The 19,459-nt window shown below is 44.3% G+C and overlaps 1 protein-coding gene and 1 non-coding gene across 2 annotated transcripts in view; one reads left to right on the forward strand and one right to left on the reverse strand.

The window, feature by feature from the left end:
- The window catches only part of LOC124716990 (actin-histidine N-methyltransferase), a 413,484-nt gene that overhangs the window by 241,861 nt on the left and 152,164 nt on the right, over positions 1 to 19,459 (forward strand). The window lies entirely within an intron of this gene.
- On the reverse strand, positions 17,803 to 17,877 carry Trnas-cga. The gene has a single exon. It is a non-coding gene; the product is annotated as a tRNA-Ser (tRNA).

The following is a 19,459-nucleotide window of genomic DNA, read 5'->3' on the forward strand; positions in this document are numbered from 1 at the left end:
GTAAAATGACATCAAAGAGAGACACGGTGTTACTGTGTCAGTGGACAAAACGTTTGTGCCACTGCGTAGCCACTGGGTAAAGGAACACAACGCAGCTAGACAAAGTAAACCATTATTTGGAACGCCAGGCGCAGTCAGCTTCGGCCGAACTGCTGCTGGGCAGAGACCCGCGTGATAGTGCTGCACGAAAACGGTACACTGCTGAGTTTTAGAAGAAACTTACCGATTCCTTCACTGCACAAAAATCATGGTGCTTCTTTCAGTACATATTAACCAGTCTTATTCTGTTGTATCCGACTTCCCGGATTAACCGGATTAAGATTATGTGGTGACTTACGGTCCCCTCTAGTCCGGATAAACGAAGTTCAACTCTTCCGCAATCCTCTGTCAGTACTTGGCGACGGGTACTTCGTATCAATATCCATTTTTTTTCCTATCTCATGTATTGAGCGAGGGAAAAATATTTTTGCTTATGCCACTACTGCGCCGCAATCTCTCTCATCTTTTTGTCATCTACATCTACATGACTATTCTGCACTTCACAGTTAAGCGCCTGGCAGAGGGTTTATCGAACCACCTTGAAGCTATTTCTCTGCCGTTCCACTCTGGAACAGCGCTCGGGAAAAACGAACATTTAAATCTTCCCGTGCTAGCTTTGATTTCTCTTATTTTATTACAATGATCATTTCTCCTTCTGTAGGTTGGCGACAGCAAAATATTTCCTCATTTAGATCTGAAAGTCGGTGTCGTGAAAAAACTTCGCCTCAAGGAAAAACGCCTTTCTTTTAGTTATTACCACCCCAAATCCTGTATCATGTCAGTGACAGTGTCTCCTCTATTTCACAATCCTACTTTGAACTTTGTGGATGTTATTGCTATCTGATAAGGAGCCCACACCGCATAGCAGCACTGCAGAAGTATAGGGAGGGATAGACTTACTGCCCACCCACGATATCATTGCACTTGGTTTCCTGTGGTTGTTATCGGAAACAGGCGGTGACGTTACAGCAAACAAGTGATGACGAAGGAAAGCGCATTGCGCTGCGAATGATTTCAAAACAATTGTGATATACTATCAAGTGGTTGAGCGTATCTTCGTGAAATGTCACGATAAGACTCGTGATATGCCGACCAAAGCGCCCTAACTCTCAGGTGCAATATGTTGTGGTCGAATAGTACAGCTTGTTAACAATAACAAGCGTTCCGCGCTTTGTGTGTTCATGAGTTTCAACACAGTATGAAGCAGCATAGTCCTATCGCCGTTAGATCTCACATCGTCCGTGCCCTTAACGGGACTCTGAGGACGGAGGTCAGTTATTCAGAGGCGCTGCAGAAATGTCGTGCCTTACCGTCGCCATTGCATCTCTTCCCGTGTCCTCCATTCACGTAAGTGGACGGGACTTTATTTCTCTGTCATACACAAGAACCAGTGCAGTCATGAAAAGAACGGGAGACATAAAAACCGCTGATGATGCCTGACACGAATAGGGGAACACGTTTGGTTAAAAACAAAATACACATTCAGTTGCAAAAGTCGAATGATATTTGGTTTTCTCTACGTGATAACTACAGTCTGAGTTACGGTGATGCTGATAACGGTCTGCTTTCGAAGTAATAACAGTGGTAAGTATTTGAAGAAGGAAAAATGTGTCTTCGTGAAACTCTATTGTAGCTCTTGTCTGTCTAGGAACTCTTTCGTAATGTATTGAGGGGAGCTAGATGACTCGTGTTCACAATACAGGTCGGTACAGATACCTTTGTTCAAGTTCTTCGTTGAGTCCTAACGAGAGGAAGAACTCGGACATGTCCAACCGATTCGGCTCATATTACCAATAAAACGAAGGACGCTAGTTCGATTCGTACATTCATTTTGAAGTATTTTTTCCATATCTATATTGGTGTGAATAGAAGAGTTAGTATGGTAAGTAAATCAATGTGAAATAATACCCAGGCAGGCGAATAAATTTCTCATACAACTTAGATTAGTAAAGGCGAGACAAACTTCAGGTTTGCACTGTAGTATCAAGAGGTGGGCTCCACGGGGTATCCGATCGATCGTTTACGACTCTCGGTACTTGCTGTTTTGTAGAGGGGAGATTTCAGCTCAGGTGTAATACACTGTCACTCCAAAATTGTCGATAGTGGATTAATAAAAATAAAGATGAATTAAGAAGATTGTGGTTTTAATGCTTCTTGTTTGTACGTAGTCCTCTCCCTACCCTCTTAAATTCCCCCCCCCCTCCTCCTACCCCCTGACTTGAGTACAACGCACAGGACGTTCGTAGAACCACGTGAAACTGCCCCAAATTCTTCCTGGCAATATTGTTCAACTCGGGTGTAACATTGAATTTCGTTTACGTCGTCAAAGTGCTGACCCTTCATGTGAATTTCTACTCTTTGCCGTTTTGTGGTAGGTTAGTAGGCTACTGACAGCATCGAGTGTCGTCACTCGTGACGATATTAAAAAAAAAAAAAAAAAATTGTCTGCGTGTTGCATTGCAGTCATGTCGCAGGAGGCGCCCATGTGTGGTTGTTGTTGTGCGGGAGTCAAGGTGTGTGGGACAAACTGTGCACCCATTTATCTTGTTCAAAACATTATGGAGGATTACAGATGTCAGTTCGTTGCTCCATTGCGATTTGTGCCCCTACAACGTTGGCACACATGTAGCCGCACGTCCAGTGCTTGACGCTGACTACTAACAACTGACTTGTCGAATGTATATTTCTCGTGAACAGTTGTTAGTTAAAGCATCGATCGCAGTTACTACCCTGACGTCGTTTCCACGCCAGCAATAAAATCAGTCTCGGAACTTTTATGTAGTGTGACCTTCCAACACGGGCGATTCGTGAACGACTTCCATGATCTACACGTGGGGAGTATCTCGCACATGTCTTACTTGTAAAATAGTAGCTTCTAAATAGAATAGGTAAAGAAAGAACTTACGGAAGGTACGAGAAGAAGGCAACGGTTAGTCGGACTTAGGCCATCTAAGAGTAGTGTATCTTGTCGGCTGCGGAATGAACTCGCCTCTAATGACCTCACCGTCAACTGGATTTTAGAACCTAAGCTTTCATCTTTTCTATAAACAGAGTTGCAGGGCACACATTCAAGGCATTACTCTGTCAAATTTCTTTGACAAAGATCTTCGATCAAAGCCCATTGGTTAAATCATTGACAATGTACTATGGAAGCTTTTATCAAAGATTTCTTTCATCATAGATCTTTGTTTAGAGTCAGAGCGTGATCAAAGTTTGCCATCTTCTCCTCAGCGGTCACAGGCCCTGTAGACCACGCGCTGAATCAAATATGTGCTTCCACCGCCTTCTATCTCTCGCAGTCTCTCTCCACGCTGCGCAAATTCCTAATGCTTCGATGTCCTTCTTTCCATCTTGTACGAGGTCGGCCCAATGGTCTTGTTGCCTGGAGAGTTCCTTCAAATGCGTTTTTGGTGATTCTGTTGTTTTCCATTGTAGCCACATGTCCAGCCCATTGCAGTCTCCTACTTTTTAATTTCTGGATGATAGTGGGCTGCTTCATTAACTGATAAATTTCATTGTTCTTTCGAATTCTCCATACGCTTTTCTCCAACACAGGTCCCCAGATTTTTCTCATTACTTTTCTTTCGAAAACATTCGGTTTTTCTCTTTCATTCTTTGTAAGTGTCCATCTTTCAGAACTGTACAGTACTATGGGGCAGATGATAGTGTTGTATATCTTCGTCTTTGTCGTGATTGACAAAGCTTTACTTTTGAGTGGATTCTTAGTAAATACAGACATCTTGACCCTGAGGTTGTTCTCTCGTTTATATCCATTGTTATGATATTTTTACTGTTGAAACGTCATACGAGGTATTTAAACTGAAGAACTTTTCTCAATTTATAATGTTGGTCAGTTTCAAAGTAAAGATTTCGGTTTATGACTGGACCTGTTTCCATATATTCTGTTTTCTCTTGGTTAATCAAAAGCCTAATTTTGCTGGCACTGTGCCTGAGAGATCTGTACATGTCTGTCAGTTCATCTTCAGTTTGACTCAGCAACACTATATCATCTGCATTAGCCAGGAGTTTTATTTCACTGTGTTCGAATCGGAGATCATTGTATAAATGTAAATTACTCTCCCAAACCACTTTCTCTAATGCAAGGTTGAAGAGGGCACAAAAGAGCGTCTCCTTGTTGTAAGCCTGTTTTGATTGGAAAGGCGGGGGATATGGATCCTCTGAAATTCACTGCTGCCTGGGAGCCATCCATGCACAGTTGTATCATCCTAATGATTTTACTGGTTATACTAAATTTTCGTAACGTGTTGTACCGGCTACTTCTGTGGATGCTGTCAAAGGCTCGCTGGAAGTCAATGAAGAGACAGTGGATATTTTTGTTGAATTACCAGTATTTCTCAAAGATCTGTCGTATAGTAAAGAAATTACCAGTTGTGGAACGTTTTGTTCGAAATCCAGCCTGGTAATTTTGAATAATGTTTTCTGCGTAAGGTTTAAGTTTTTCCAGGATGATCATTGACAGGATTTTGTATGTTGTGTTCAGCAAACTGATTCCTGTGTAATTTGCACATTCCATTCTGTTTACTTTCTTGTGTATGGGACAAATTATTGCAGTTTTCCAATCTTCAGGCAGTGTGTCAGGTTTCCATATCATTGTGATAAGGTTATAAATTTCTTTGTGCAGTTTGCTTCCGCCTTCTTTTAACATCTCTGCTGATATCTGGTCCTCGCCTGCTCCCTTGTTGCTTTTCAGCTTCTGAATGTTGTGGATCACTTCTAGTTCTGTGATTCTACATTCGTCATTATTAATGCTGTCACTGTTAGACATTGCGTAATTGAAGGTTATGTGCGGATCAGTGGGATTTTACATTTCTGAGAAATACTCTTTCCATCTTTCGAGGATATCTCCAGCTGTGTTAGCATATTTTGATTTTTCTCTTTCATGAATAGGTTTTCACTTTGATAACCTTTCTTACTTTTCTTTGTATACTGAAACAACGTCTTTGAGTTTCCATTCCTGCTTTCCACTTCTATAGATTCTAGGTCTCCAGTTATATACTTCCTTTGCTCTGCTCGTAGAACTCTTGCTGTTTCTCTTACAACCGCCCTGAAGGTCTCTCTCCTGCCCTCACTGTCCTAATTGTGCAGCTACATCTTCCTGGCTTCTTTCTTCTTTTCCACTGCTCTTTGACACTTTTCGTTGAACCGTTTCTGTTTCTTCGTTTTCTTTTTCCTGCCCAGTGTTTTTTCTGCTGAATCTGTTGCTACAGTCTTTATTCTTTCCTACGCCTTCTCGACACTGTTTACCTCGTCAGCTTCTTGCAATGCTGTAGATCGGTTATTTATTTCGATCGCATAGGATAAGTGAAATTCATGTATTTCTTTGTTGTTCTAAATAACGTCACCTAACCTTCATAAATTCCTCCTTAAGTGATTTACATATGGGTTCACATAGTTCTCGAACTCTACGTGACCTGGTGCTCTGTGGGATGCAAATACTATATTGTAAGTTCGAAGACTTTTCTTGTTCTGTTAAATCTTAACGCTACCATGAGACAATCGTTAGCAGAAGTCGCATTTCTTGAATGAGAATCTTGTTCGCCTATGTGTGAGGCCAGTTTCATAAAAACAAATTGAAGTGTTTGTTCTTCCATTATCAAATAATTTCGGAAGCTCTTTACGTCTTTGCTTTGTACTCGTAGTTCACCAAACAAATTCTAGTGGATACTTCGAGCTTCTCGTCGCGTATCAATGGTTTCACCCACAATCTTTTTCGTTTCTTGTTCTTTTTCGGGAATGCGCTTGTCGCCAGCATTACATTAAATGCTGCTGCACAGACGGTTAACTGTTCAGCATCCATTCTCGAACAACTACGACTGAAATTTTTTCCGACAGTGAAACAGCTCCAGTGAAGTACTTTGATCAAGGAAGTTTGAGCAAATCCTGCATTTTGATAGTGTAAGGAAACGCGTAGAAAACGACCTAGTACGAACCACTTTCCGGTGCACACGCTCTGCGACATAGGTGGAGAACCCATTAAGGACAGTGGCCGGCGAACATCAGCGGATGCCGATACTTAACGCCGCAAAGCAGCAGGTCATTAGGTTTCTGAGGGGCCGCTATCTGTCAGGATGCGAAAGCAAGCTGCCCAGTGCCGCTGACCCGGGATCTCCCACTTACCTTACCTCAGCATACCTGGCACTGACAAGGGAACCTCCCCATCGCACCCCCCTCAGATTTAGCTATAAGTTGGCACAGTGGATAGGCCTTGAAAAACTGAACACAGATCAGTCGAGAAAACCGGAGGAAGTTGTGTGGAACTATGAAAAAAATAAGCAAAATATACAAACTGAGTAGTCCATGCGCAAGATAGGCAACATCAAGGATAGTGTGAGCTCAGGAGCGCCGTGGTCCCGTGGTTAGCGTGAGCAGCTGCGGAACGAGAGGTTCTTGGTTCATGTCTTCCCTCGAGTGGAAAGTTTACTTTCTTTATTTTCGCAAAGTTATGATCTGTCCGTTCGTTCATTGACGTCTCTGTTCATTGTTCAGTGTCTGTGTTTTGCAACCGCACCGCAAAACCGTGCGATTAGTGGACGAAAGGACGTGTCTCTCCAATGGGAACCGAAAACATTTGATCGCAAGGTCATAGGTCAACCGATTCCTCCACGGGAAAACACGTCTGATATATTCTATACGACACTGGTGACGGCATGTGCGTCACATGACAGGAATATGTTGTCGACCCACCTAACTTGTACACTTGGCGAATGGGTAAAAAGATTCTTCTACCTTGCCCGATTTAGGTTTTTTTGTGGATATGTTAATCACTCCCAGAAAAGTGATGCAAACATAAGAGTTTGTGACATAAACTGCATCAAATGAATGCAACAGTTTCACAGTCGCACAGTTTTCCCTGTGCTCTATCAAAACATATATTTTTAACGTTTGAAATTTTTCCGTGTGTAGACTGTCAAATCCCGCATGTGTCCAAGCAAATCTGAACATGTCCTGGAATTTTGGAGAGCTAAGCTGATTATCTGTGAGTGCCTGAACTTTGTCTGACAATAAAGAAAATAAACTTTTCACTCGAGGGAAGACATGAACCAAGAACCTCTCGTTCCGCAGCTGCTCACGCTAACCACGGGACCAAGGCGCTCCCGAGCTCACACTATCCTTGATGTTGCCTATCTTGCGCATGGACTACTCAGTTTGTATATTTTGCTAATTTTTTTCATAGTTCCACACAACTTCTTCCCGTTTTCTCGATTGATCTGTGTTCAGTTTTTCAAGGCCTATCCACTGTGCCAACTTATAACTACATCTGAGGGGGGTGCGATGGGGAAGTTACCTTGTGAGTATAACGACTATGTTGGCGGCTTGGAATTCTCACCTGGTGGTGACCACAAACGCTGCAGCTCACTTAAGAGTACGCCTGACAATTGTGTTGTCACCGGTTTCATTTTGAATGGCGATATGCTACCTGTATGATTTGTGCTTCCTGCTACTGGGGTATCTTATTAACTTATGAGAATACTGAAAGAAGTAGTGCAAAGCTAACCCACCCTTCAGAAATAGTATGGTTCAAATGGTTCTCAGCACTATGGGACTTAACATCTGTGGTCATCAGTCCCCTAGAACTTAGAACCACTTAAACCTAACTAACCTAAGGACATCACACACATCCATGCCCGAGGCAGGATTCGAACCTGCGACCGTAGCGGTCACGCGGTTCCAGACTGTAGCGCCTAGAACCGCTCGGTCACACCGGCCGGCTAGAAATAGTAATCTATTGACAATCATCCACCTTGATGTCGACGTCATCGTAATATCATCCATTTTTCATCCGCTGCTGGAGCCTCTCAGTGAATTGATTTCCAACTTCAAACGTGCATCGTTCTTCTGCTTATTTGTGATCCAAATATTATTTGTATGTTGCATATCTTTTGTGGTCTCTTTAAATCCAGCAAAAAAACGTCTAGTCCCTCTATCACCCATTCTTCATTTTACGTATTCTACTTAAACCGTTACATTTTCATTACAGCCATAGTATCGTCTTGTAGGTCCGCCTTATTTCGTGATGCATTTACATATTTTCGTGCCTCGTGTAGTAATTTCCAACGTACACCGCTCGTACGTTCACTGAGCAAGCCTCAGTTTTTCAATGGATTTTACATCCAGACCCCATGCCTCACTGCCATAAAAAAAGTGGTATGATAAGGTGATTATAAACTTTCCTTTCCAGACACAAACAAGTTTAGTTTTGGAGACTGTTTACCTTCTATCCGAGTGATCGCTAATGGAACCTGTAGCATTCTGCATCTACATCTACATGATTACTTATCAGTTCAGTTACTCAGTTTGACAGACGCTTCTCTGAATCACTTCCAGACTATTTCTCTACCGTTCCAGTCTCGAATGTCATGTGGGTGAAACGAATACTTAAATCTTCCCGGACGAGCTCTTATTTCATGTTTTATTGCGATGGCCTTTTCTCACTACGTAGGTGGGAGTCATCTAAATGTTTTCGCGTTCTCATTAGAAAGCTGGTGAAGTGATCTTGCCGTAACGAAAAATGGCTCTATTTTAATGATTGGCATCCCAACTGGCACATCATATTCGTGATACTTGTACACATTTTCAGGATAATACAAAACAAGCTGCCTTTCTTTGCACTTTTCCAGTGATCTCCCTCAATTCTGTCTGGTAAGGATCCCATTACGCGCAACAATACTCCGGAAAAGGACAAGCGTCGTGTAGGCAGTTTGTTTAGTAGATATTTTGTATCTTCTAAGTATTCCTCAGTAAAGCGCAGCCCTTGGTTTGCCTTCCCCACAACGCTCTCTGTGTGATGATTCCAGTTTAAAGTTGTTGGTAACTGTAATCCTGAGGTATTTAGTTGAATCGACAACCTATAAATTCGTGTCATTTATCGTGCAAACGAAATTTTCGGTACTCATGTGAAGGATCTCACACATTTTATTGTTTAGCGCGAACTTCTACTTTTCGCACCATACAGGTATCTTGCCTAAATCATTTCGTAATTCGTTTTGATCTCCTGAGGACCTTAATGGATGTTAATAGATAGCATATTTTGCAAACAGTCTAACGGCTGTTCAAATTGTGTCATAAATCGTTTATATAGAGGGCTCGTACACTCGATGATTCCCCACTAATTACTATGAATTGTGACCTTTGCCAGGAAGTCATGAATCGAGTTGCACAGCTGACATGATAAATCCTAGGCACACAATTTGATTAGAAACGGCTTGTGAAAAATGTTGTGCAAAGCCTTCTGGAAATGAAGCAGTATGCAATCTGCTTGAGTTTCGCTATCGACAACACTCATTACTTGGTGCGAATTAAGAGAAGAATATTATTTTCTGAATCCACTGTGGTTGTGTGTCAATAGATCAGATGTTACCTACGAGGTATTTAATATTATTGGAATACAGTTTAATAAATTTTAACTCTCTTTGTTTTCCTACTTTTTACGAATATCAGTCGACACTGGTAGGTTAATTGCCGCTGGTGTTAAACATTGTAGTTCATTTTCAATAACAGACCTTCACGACGCAGTCTTGTTGGAGACATTGGTTAATATTACTTGGTAGGCTAAATCGCTTGTGCTTGTGGTGCAGTTGAAGGGAACATCCGACTACAGGCAACACCACGGGCGGTGTGGACAGCAATTTGTCGTTCGTTTTGGAGGCGTTTACGAGAGGTTTCCGCGAGACGTGTAAAAGTTTTACTTGATAGATGTCTGGCTCCAGTGTTGGATGTAGCCGATTTCGTATTTACAGAAAGTTGAAGTCGTTTACAGTCACGACTACTATGCAGTTCACACGTAAGTGACTAGCAGAAGATTCATCGAACCACCTTTGGACTATTTCTGTACGAATTTTTGATTCTTTCCAGGCGAGCTCTGATTTATTTTATTATGATGATCATTTCTCCCTACAGAGGTGGGCGCCAACCATATTTTGGCACCTAGAGGAGAAATATTGTGATTGAAATTTCGTGAAAAGATCTAGCCACATCAAAAATCGTCTTTGTTTCAATGATCGCCACTCCAATTTGCCCATCATATCCGTGGTAATGCAAAACGCAGACCAAAAGATGTCTATTGAATCGACGTTGTCTGACGTAAATGGTGAGGAATTTTGCCTCGGCATTGTTTCTAATGACACACCACCGTAGAGAGGTCACTAGCGCACGCGTTTATGATGCCTCTCGACTCGGAGGTATGTTGATTCGAATCCTGGTGGTGGAAAATGTTCAGTGCCAGTATTTAGCTGGCAAGGAGAGGAGAGGTGGAGATGTGAATTTCCTGATCACCAGTTTTTGTGCCGGATTAAATTCCAAAACTCTCCGCAGTGTCTCAGAAAGTGAGGGCATGTGATTCTCTTAATGGAGGTCCGTCCATCGAATGGGTACGTCGAAGCTTTGCGGCCCACTTGGGGCTCTTTGAAAGTAGTAGGCTATGTGTTCACCCTCTCCATTCCCTTCACCCACAGCTACACAAATCAAAGACTACACAACACATGTACTCGTAACACAGATACACACTTGGCACCTCTTAACAGTTTGGAGGAAGACGACGGCGAACCACCTCCACTAGGACTTTGACTGTAACGACGATGTAGGCTTCCTGCATCTGCGCCTCAACACCCTGTCCCTGAGTGTGGCACTATTTTGAGCTAAGTTTCTTATGGTAATGGCAGAAGCTGTGCTATTTAATGTGTTTTTTGTCGCATTAAATTTCCTCAGATAACAACATTCCGTACATGATATTCTTCACGAGACTTCTCCGCGTCTTTTGGTATTGTAGATACTTGTTGTTGTTGTTGTGGTCTTCAGTCCTGAGACTGGTTTGATGCAGCTCTCCATGCTACTCTATCCTGTGCAAGCTTCTTCATCTCCCAGTACCTACTGCAGCCTACGTCCCTCTGAATCTGCTTAGTGTATTCATCTCTTGGTCGCCTCTACGATTTTTCCCTCCACGCTGCCCTCCAATAGTAAATTGGTGATCCCTTGATGCCTCAGAACATGTCCTACCAACCGGTCCCTTCTTCTAGTCAAGTTGTGCCACAAACTCCTCTTCCCCCCAATTCTATTCAATTCCTCCTCATTAGTTATGTGATCTACCCATCTAATCTTTAGCATTCTTCTGTAGCACCACATTTCGAAAGCTTCTATTCTCTTCTTGTCCAAACTATTTATCGTCCATGTTTCACTTCCATACATGGCTACACACCATATAAATACTTTCAGAAACGACGTCCTGACACTTAAATCTATACTCGATGTTAAAAATTTCTCTTCTTCAGAAATGCTTTCCTTGCCATTGCCAGTCTACATTTTATATCCTCTCTACTTCGACCATCATCAGTTATTTTGCTCCCCAAATAGCAAAACTCTTTTACTACTTTAAGTGTCTCATTTCCTAATCTAATTCCTTCAGCATCACCCGGCCTAATTCGGCTACATTCCATTATCCTCCTTTTGCTTTTCTTGATGTTCTCTTATATCCTCCTTTCAAGACACTATCCATTCCGTTCAACTGCTCTTCTAAGTCCTTTGCTGTCTGTGACAAATATTTAAGAATACTTTTTTAAGCAACATAAATAAACCAAGGAAATGAGTCTGGGTCATGAGCTCTGAATAGCAGATAACGGAGAACATATTCCAGGCTACTACAACCGTCAAGTCGCAGCGTATCAACGGAAGGTCGGAACAAGCAAAATGTGCCTTTAACCGAGCTTTGTTAGCCCTAGTCACTTATCACATTTTTTTGGCTTCTGGCAATGGTTTCGGTATGTGAGAAATCTCAATAACCGTGGTTAACATAAACTGCAGGTCCTGCAACAAGTGGCCGGGTAACTCAGTTCACAGCTCGAAAGAAGACATCGGAACGCCACCTGCTACAGAACCACGGCTAGCGAAGCAACCCTCAGGTTGAGGACACGCTTACTTTTTAGTCCACACGTCTTCTGGATCCCGATGCGACAAACCTTCAGATCGTCCACGGCTCGCTACGTGTTACCGCAGCAGGCCGCCTACCGCGCCTGTCGGGCATCTAGCCCTGCTTTCTATCGCCCGCCTTTCTCCAGCCCAGGACTGGAATCCCAACGGCTGCCGCCTCCTTTCCTTCCGCCGAAGGCAGTCGGACGGCCGCGCGCTCCAGGCTGCGTTCTGCACTAGTAGCACCTGATACACTGGACATCGTGTCGGGCACACACTGCGCAGAGATTGGGAGCGATCAGAGGTTGTGTCTACTAGAGGCCTGCGTGACCGAGTAAGCGAGCACAAAATACGAGATGGGGCGAGCACACCCTAACTGGATAGGCTGCCCGCACTAGTTCTAGTGACCGAGCATAGAAGCCGTGACCGAATACGTAGCACGTTACTTCAAACACATTACACGTGTCATTATCAGTGTGAGACTGCAGCCAGTACGGTCTTCTCATTTGTGGTGTGTCTCTCTCTCTGTAATCATGCAGGGCGAGGAAGCCAGTGCAGTAAGACTAAGATTGAAACCATTGTTTACACATTGAAGAAACGGGAAGGTCTAAAAAGCCAAGTATGGAGTACATTTCTGTTAGTTGTAGACGAAAACAGTGCGTCTACTGGGTACGTATCGTGCATAAACTGCTCAACATTAGTTTGTTTCCAGTCGGAAACCACTCATTTAAAGAAACATAGTTGCAAGAAACCTCACAAAGTTACAGCTCCTTTAGGGATACCGGCAGTAATAAAAAATAGTATTACAGCAAAGTGTGTTGCAATGTGTGCTAAAGATATGAGACCTTTTAATGCTGATTCCAGTTAAGGTTTCAGAGAACTAGGCTAAGAATTAATACATCTAGATGCGCATTACGGAGAAGTTAACGTGGCAGATGTCATGCCACATCCCTCTACTGTAAGCAGACATGTCAAAGAACAAGCTGATGCAATACGAAACAGCATAATGCATTCTGTTATTGCGGAAGTTATTAATAAAACATGTGCTGCGACAGTTGATATGTGGACTGCTTCGCATAATCAGGTGCACTATTTGACGCTTACAACACATTACATTAACACAGATTGGTCTCTTGTGATCAGTGTTTTATTTACAACAAAATTCCCGGATGTTAGGAAGACGGGAGTAAATATTATAAAATAAAGTGCTCTATGAATTTAGCTGTGTTACGTACCTGTTCTTGGAAACGTTAGTTTTGTATTAAAAGAGAGAGAGAGACAGAGATAAACACGTGTGTGTGTGTGTGTGTGTGTGTGTGTGTGTGTGTGTGTGTGTGTGTGTGTGTGTGTGTGTGTGTGTATGAGAGAGAGAGAGAGGCGTTGAATTCGTACTGTACAGTGCAGCGAGCCGGGGCAAGGCGAGGTGAGACGTCAGCGGTCACCGGTCGTGCTCGGTTATCCGCGTGTCCGGAATCCGGACAACAGACACGGGGCGAGTGCGTGACCGAGCCGAGCCATGTGGGGCAGGACACGAGCAGCTCGGTCCTCCCGTCAACAGGCGAGCCGTGACCGGTCAAACATTGACAGTTGCAGCACTCTAATCTACATCACTATAGACCGCTGTTGCGCGCACTGCAAAATGTTTGTCGCTCCATTAAAAGACCATGTTTGTCGTTTGCGAGCGTTGTAGGTGGTATAAAACTAGTGTCATGTGACACTCTACCACTGACCTACGTCATGGCAGTGAAATGGTTTTCCCGCGTCCGGCCATCCTGATTTAGGTTTTCCCTGATTTACCTAAATCGCTCCAGGCAAATGCCGGGGTGGTTCCTTTGAAAGGGCACGGCCGACTTCCTTCCCCGTCCTTCCCTAATCCGATGAGACCGATGACCTCGCTGTCTGGTCTCCTTCCCCAACCAACCAACCAACCAGTGAAATGGTTTCTCTCTTCCAATTGGACGTATGGAGGCAGCGCTGTAAGATGAGACGACGTGGAAACGTGACAGAAAGGCCGAAATGAGCTGTCATGTTGGAACGCGCCAATGACCACTTCTGTGATTGACGTTTCCCAGTGTTTTGATGATCGAGACGGACTGTCCAAAGCGTGTACAAGAGATGGTGTGCCCTTCGCAACCATGTAGCACTGCGTAACAACAATGGTCGCAAAAATATCATAACCAACAGGAAACAGAGACAAGTGTCAACCCTTGACAATGACAGTCGATTCCAAATTCGATAGATATTGCTACTACCAGTGAGTGTAGGTCTACTACTGTGCCAACGAAAATAAAGATCGAAAGTGCGTCCAATTGACATTTGGAGTCAGGTACGTAGCTAAAGGTCATTGGTAACAATGGCACATAAAACTGCACGTCTCCAGTGGATCGAACAACACAAATCGGACGGTGGTGGACTGAACGTGTTTGGGGTGGCCAGACGAATCACGAGTTTTCCGCCATATCAAATGATGGAAGGCGTTGAGTCCACAGACGTCACGATGAGGTGTTTAAACCGCATTGTCTAGAGGCTGTAGTACAGGCCAGAAGAGCTCCTGTGATATTTTGAGAGTGTTTATCGTTCCATGACTTGGGCCCACTGTTTCATGTTATCGTGAACATGGACAACGATCAAGACACAAAGTAATAAAAACATTAGCTGCCAGTGGACATCGATTTATATCAATCGGGCAAGTTTGAAACTTTTTGCCAGACTGGAATTAAAACTCGAGTCTCCTGTTTACTAGCCATATGTGCTGACGACTATGGCATCCCCACACGGTGGTCACCACAACCGCGAGGACTGACATAGCCCGCCTCCCCTCAGACCCAAATTCTCAGCTTATAATATACACTGCTGACGTAGTACGCCTGCTAATTAGCCTCATTACTCGCTGCATGTCCAAAAGAACAGACATCACATATATAATGAAGGCAATCTCGGACAATGGCACACCAAGCTCGGCGAAATGCCGCGAACAATGAGGCTAATCGGTAAGGGGCACTACATCAGTAGTGTGTGGTAGGAGCTGGCAATTTGTGTCAGACAGGAGGCGTGCAAGGGTAGTCTTTGCGGTTGCGGTGTCAGTAGTGTCAGGTTGGCGTAGTGATCTGCGCATCTGCCTAGTAAGAGCTTCGAATCCCGGTGTGAAACAAACTTTCAACGAAATTAACACCCTTAGCTGCTTACAGGCGTTGACATACGTCAACGGGGACAGATGAAAATGTGTACCCCGACCAGGACTCGAACCCGCGATCTCCTGCTTACATGCTCTATCCATCTGAGCCACCGAGGACACAGAAGATAGCGCGACTGCAGGGATTTATCTCTGGCACGCCTACCGCGAAACCCACATTCTCAACGTATTCTCCCGCACTACATTCGTAGTGCCCCCGCCCATTATACTCATTACTCGCGGCGCGTTGCCGATTCCCGTAAGAGTTCGGCCACTGTTTGTGCATTCGCACGGAAGAAGAAGATGGTCAAGTGTCCGGTGAGCCTTAACTATATATATACTAATGTAGTGCGGGACAATACGTTGAGCCGGCCGGAGTGGCCGAGCGGTTCTAGGCGCTACAGTCTGGAACCGCGCTACCACTACGGTCGCATGTTCGAATCCTGCCTCGGGCATGGATGTTTGTGATGTCCTTAGGTTAGTTAGGTTTAAGTACTTCTAAGTTCTAGGGGACTGATGACCTCAGAAGTTAAGTCCCATAGTGCTCATAGCCATTTGAGCCAATACGTTGAGAATATGGGTTTCGCGGGAGGCGTGCCAGAGAGAAATCCGTGCAGTCGCGCTATCCTGTGTCCTCGGTGGCCCAGATGGATAGAGCGTCTCCATGTAAGCAGGAGATCCCGGTTCGAGTCCCAATCGGGGCACACATTTTCATCTGTCCCCGTTGACGTATGTCAACGCCTGTAAGCAGCTAAGGGTGATCATTTCGTTGTAATTTCATTCTAACGAGCTGCATGGTCACCGATGGTATCTGTTATTTCGGACATGTCCGAAAGAACAGATACCATCTTACTATATAAACAGACTTTTACCTTCCCCAGTGATATAAATCAATACCCACTGGCAGCTAAATTTTCAAAATCCTTTGTGTCTTGATTCATAGTGGCTTGAGAATCAAAATGGAGCCTATTCTTTCGGACCTGTCCAAAAGAACATATTCAAATGGTTCAAAGCAGTATGGGACTTAACATCTGAGGCATCACTCCCCTAGACTTAGAACTGTTTAAACCTAACTAACCTAAGGACATCACACACACATCCATTCCCGAGGCAGGATTCGAACCTGCGACCGTTGCAGCAGCGCGGTTCCGAACTGACGGGCCTAGAACCGCTCGGTTACAGCGGCCGGCTTCAAAAGAACAGACACTACTTATATGAACGAGGATATTTATTGCTTCAACATCTTCGATGACCAAGTGTCACCTTTCATGTAGTAGAAATGACACCTTCAAGTGTAAATACGGCTGGAGATGGCATCCATACGACATAAAGATGTAACAGCTGTGATCTATCGGTAAAATAGATGTTCGACAGGTGTTATCCTTCATTCTACTTCATCTGTTCAGAATGCGGTGGACAATTCCATTTGGGAGGGGCGAAAAACAGCCGTGTTCGCAGATGCACACATACGTCCCTGCTTTGAGGAGCAGTCAGACAGCCTATCACACCTCGATGGACCTGCTAATCAACCGATCTTCATACACAGAAAATGTCTGCGACGAGGTGGAACACTTTGTGAAAGAAACGTAGCAATGTAGTATCCTCTTGGTCTGGTAACTCTACAGAGCCGCATGATCAATGAGTGGTTTCAGCTGTATGTGGCATGCCTGAAGAAATTTGTGGACACCCTTTCTCACCAAATCGAGGCCAGTATAGATGCAGACAGTGTCACACGGTATTATAGTGATGTCTTGTCAGGAGGGGTAATATTTTCCAGAGTGTGTACACATATAGCGTAAACTCGACGACAACCACCAGCATCCATTTAGATCCACTCACGCATGAAGGCCCAGTACAGACGTCTCGTTGCATTATGGATTTCAGCGTCACCCATCCATTTTGCTCCTGCAGATTTTCTAATCCTACCTACCTTTCTGCCAGTAGTACTTTCTTAACACAGCATTTCGTTGCCGCCGATGTATGTTAGCCCTGTTTGGTAGTCCCCTCAGCCAGCTTCCGGCTGCAGGGTGAAGGGGTTTTTCCCTAATCCTTCTAAATGGATGGTCGTCGAAGCTGACAAGGCGGATTTGAAGGGCGGGTGTTCCCCAGCACGGCCCGTGTCTCCAGCGTCCATTGCAGAAAAGGTTGTTAATGGCCTGCTAGGAGGCAGCACCTTACCTGAGCACGACCAAAAAGTGGCCAGTTAGAATGCCTGCATTCTGCTCCTGGTTGTGATCGGCTGAAGAGCGTTCATATTTAATAATTTCGTGGAGTGCTTGGGCGCTTGCGAAATCGGATTCGGTCGGAGATGGTGTTTTCATTGTATATATCAGAAGTCGTGAGTACGCGACCTCTCATGATCAACTTAATTACTTAGAGCAGTAAAGAAGACAGAGAAAATTCGAATTGCGTTCCCGGGCGTGAGGATGGACTTTTTTGGTAGACATCAGAGTAAAGCGTGAAGACATTGGTTAGCTGGAGGTGGTGTAGGATATAAGTGACTGAATTGGCAGTAAATTTTATTTCTAACGGTATGGAGATTGGAGAGTGATGTTGTGGTATCACTTCTTCCCTGATGACTAAACCGTGATCATGTTTGTTGTCCAGAATGAGATTTTCACTCTGCAGTGGAGTGTGCACTGACATGAAACTTCCTGGCAGATTAAAACTGTGTGCCGGACCGAGACTCGAACTCGGGACCTTTGCCTTTCGCGGGCAACTGCTCTACCAACTGAGCTACCCAAGCACGACTCACGCCCCGTCCTCATAGCTTTACTTCTGCCAGTACCTCGTCTCCTACCTTCCAAACGTAACAGAAGCTCTCCTGCGAAGGTAGGAGACCGGGTACTGGCAGAAGTAAAGCTATGAGGACGGGGCGTGAGTCGTGCTTGGGTAGCTCAGATGGTAGAGCACTTGCCCGCGAAAGGCAAAGGTCCCGAGTTCGAGTCTCGGTCCGGCACATAGTTTTAATCTGCCAGGAAGTTTCATGTTTGTTGTTGTTGTAGTAATAATCAACTGCAATTGCTAATAGTCTGTTGAAGGTTGTGTATTGAACTGTTGGCGGCGAATATATTCCAGTCCAGTAGTCGGACCTAGGAATCTCTCCTGGAAATAGTTTCTCGTACATAGCTAGAGAGGTTTTCATGTTTAACTTTTGCGTTGTAAAGTTTAACCTTGTCTTGCGGACTACTCTGAGGCTGGCGACCCTATTTGTACAGATTTGCCAATCCACCAGTGCAGAGAATTAATCGAAGCCCGCCAATAAACGTATCCAATACAGTCTCTGCAGCGGCACGTCGCTTAATTAGTCCCGCGCGTCGCACACCGCCAAGAGATCCTGGGTTCTGGCAGTGGTTGCGTGTGACTTCCCGTGCCGCCACGTAAATTTTGAGGGTGAAATGAAGGGACACATCACTTCACCTCATAGTTTGTTCTCTTGGAATCGAGCAGAGTTGGACTTTTTTCATTGCAGCCGTAGTTGCGTCTTCCACACCAATCTGTTCTCTGGTTATTTGTTTATTTTATGCCCCGTCTAAAAGTAAATGTCTATATGAGAACGTATTGGAGCAAATGTCATCCTTCCAGCATCTTGCATGTAACATAACGAACGAGTATGACAAAGACCTAATTAAAAATATTGCTGCACTGTCGTAAGTATCTGCAGGGTGGTCAGAAGCCGTCTGAGAAGCTTGTAAGGGTTTTCCAGGACAGGTGGGCTGAGAAATAACTGTTGCGGAAGAAATTCGATACGTTGCGCCGTTTCCGTGTTAATTAGCATTGAAGTTAGCCAATCAAGTCGCTGCGCCGCAAATTCAAGCACTTCCACGGGCTGAAATGCGGAGACATTTGTATGTAATAAATTTCCTTTACTTTACGTTGTGGGCACAGATTTTTTTTTTTTTTTTTTGTCGTCAGACAAGACTAGAAATCTACTCTGTAGGAATCAGCATGGGTTTCGAAAAAGACGATCGTGTGAAGCCCAGCTCGCGCTATTCGTCCACGAAACTCAGAGGGCCATAGACACGGGTTCCCAGGTAGATGCCGTTTTTCTTCACTTCCGCAAGGCGTTCGATACAGTTCCCCACAGTCGATTAATGAACAAAGTAAGAGCATGTGGACTATCAGACCAATTGTGTGATTGGATTGAAGAGTTCCTAGATAACAGAACGCAGCATGTCATTCCTAATGGTGAGAAGTCTTCCGAAGTAAGAGTGATTTCAGGTGTGGCGCAGGGGAGTGTCGTAGGACGATTGCTATTCACATTATACATAAATGACCTTGTGGATCACATCGGAAGTTCACTGAGGCTTTTTGCGGATGATGCTGTGG

Source organism: Schistocerca piceifrons, chromosome 9 (assembly GCF_021461385.2).
Source record: "Schistocerca piceifrons isolate TAMUIC-IGC-003096 chromosome 9, iqSchPice1.1, whole genome shotgun sequence".
NCBI lineage: Eukaryota > Metazoa > Arthropoda > Insecta > Orthoptera > Acrididae > Schistocerca > Schistocerca piceifrons.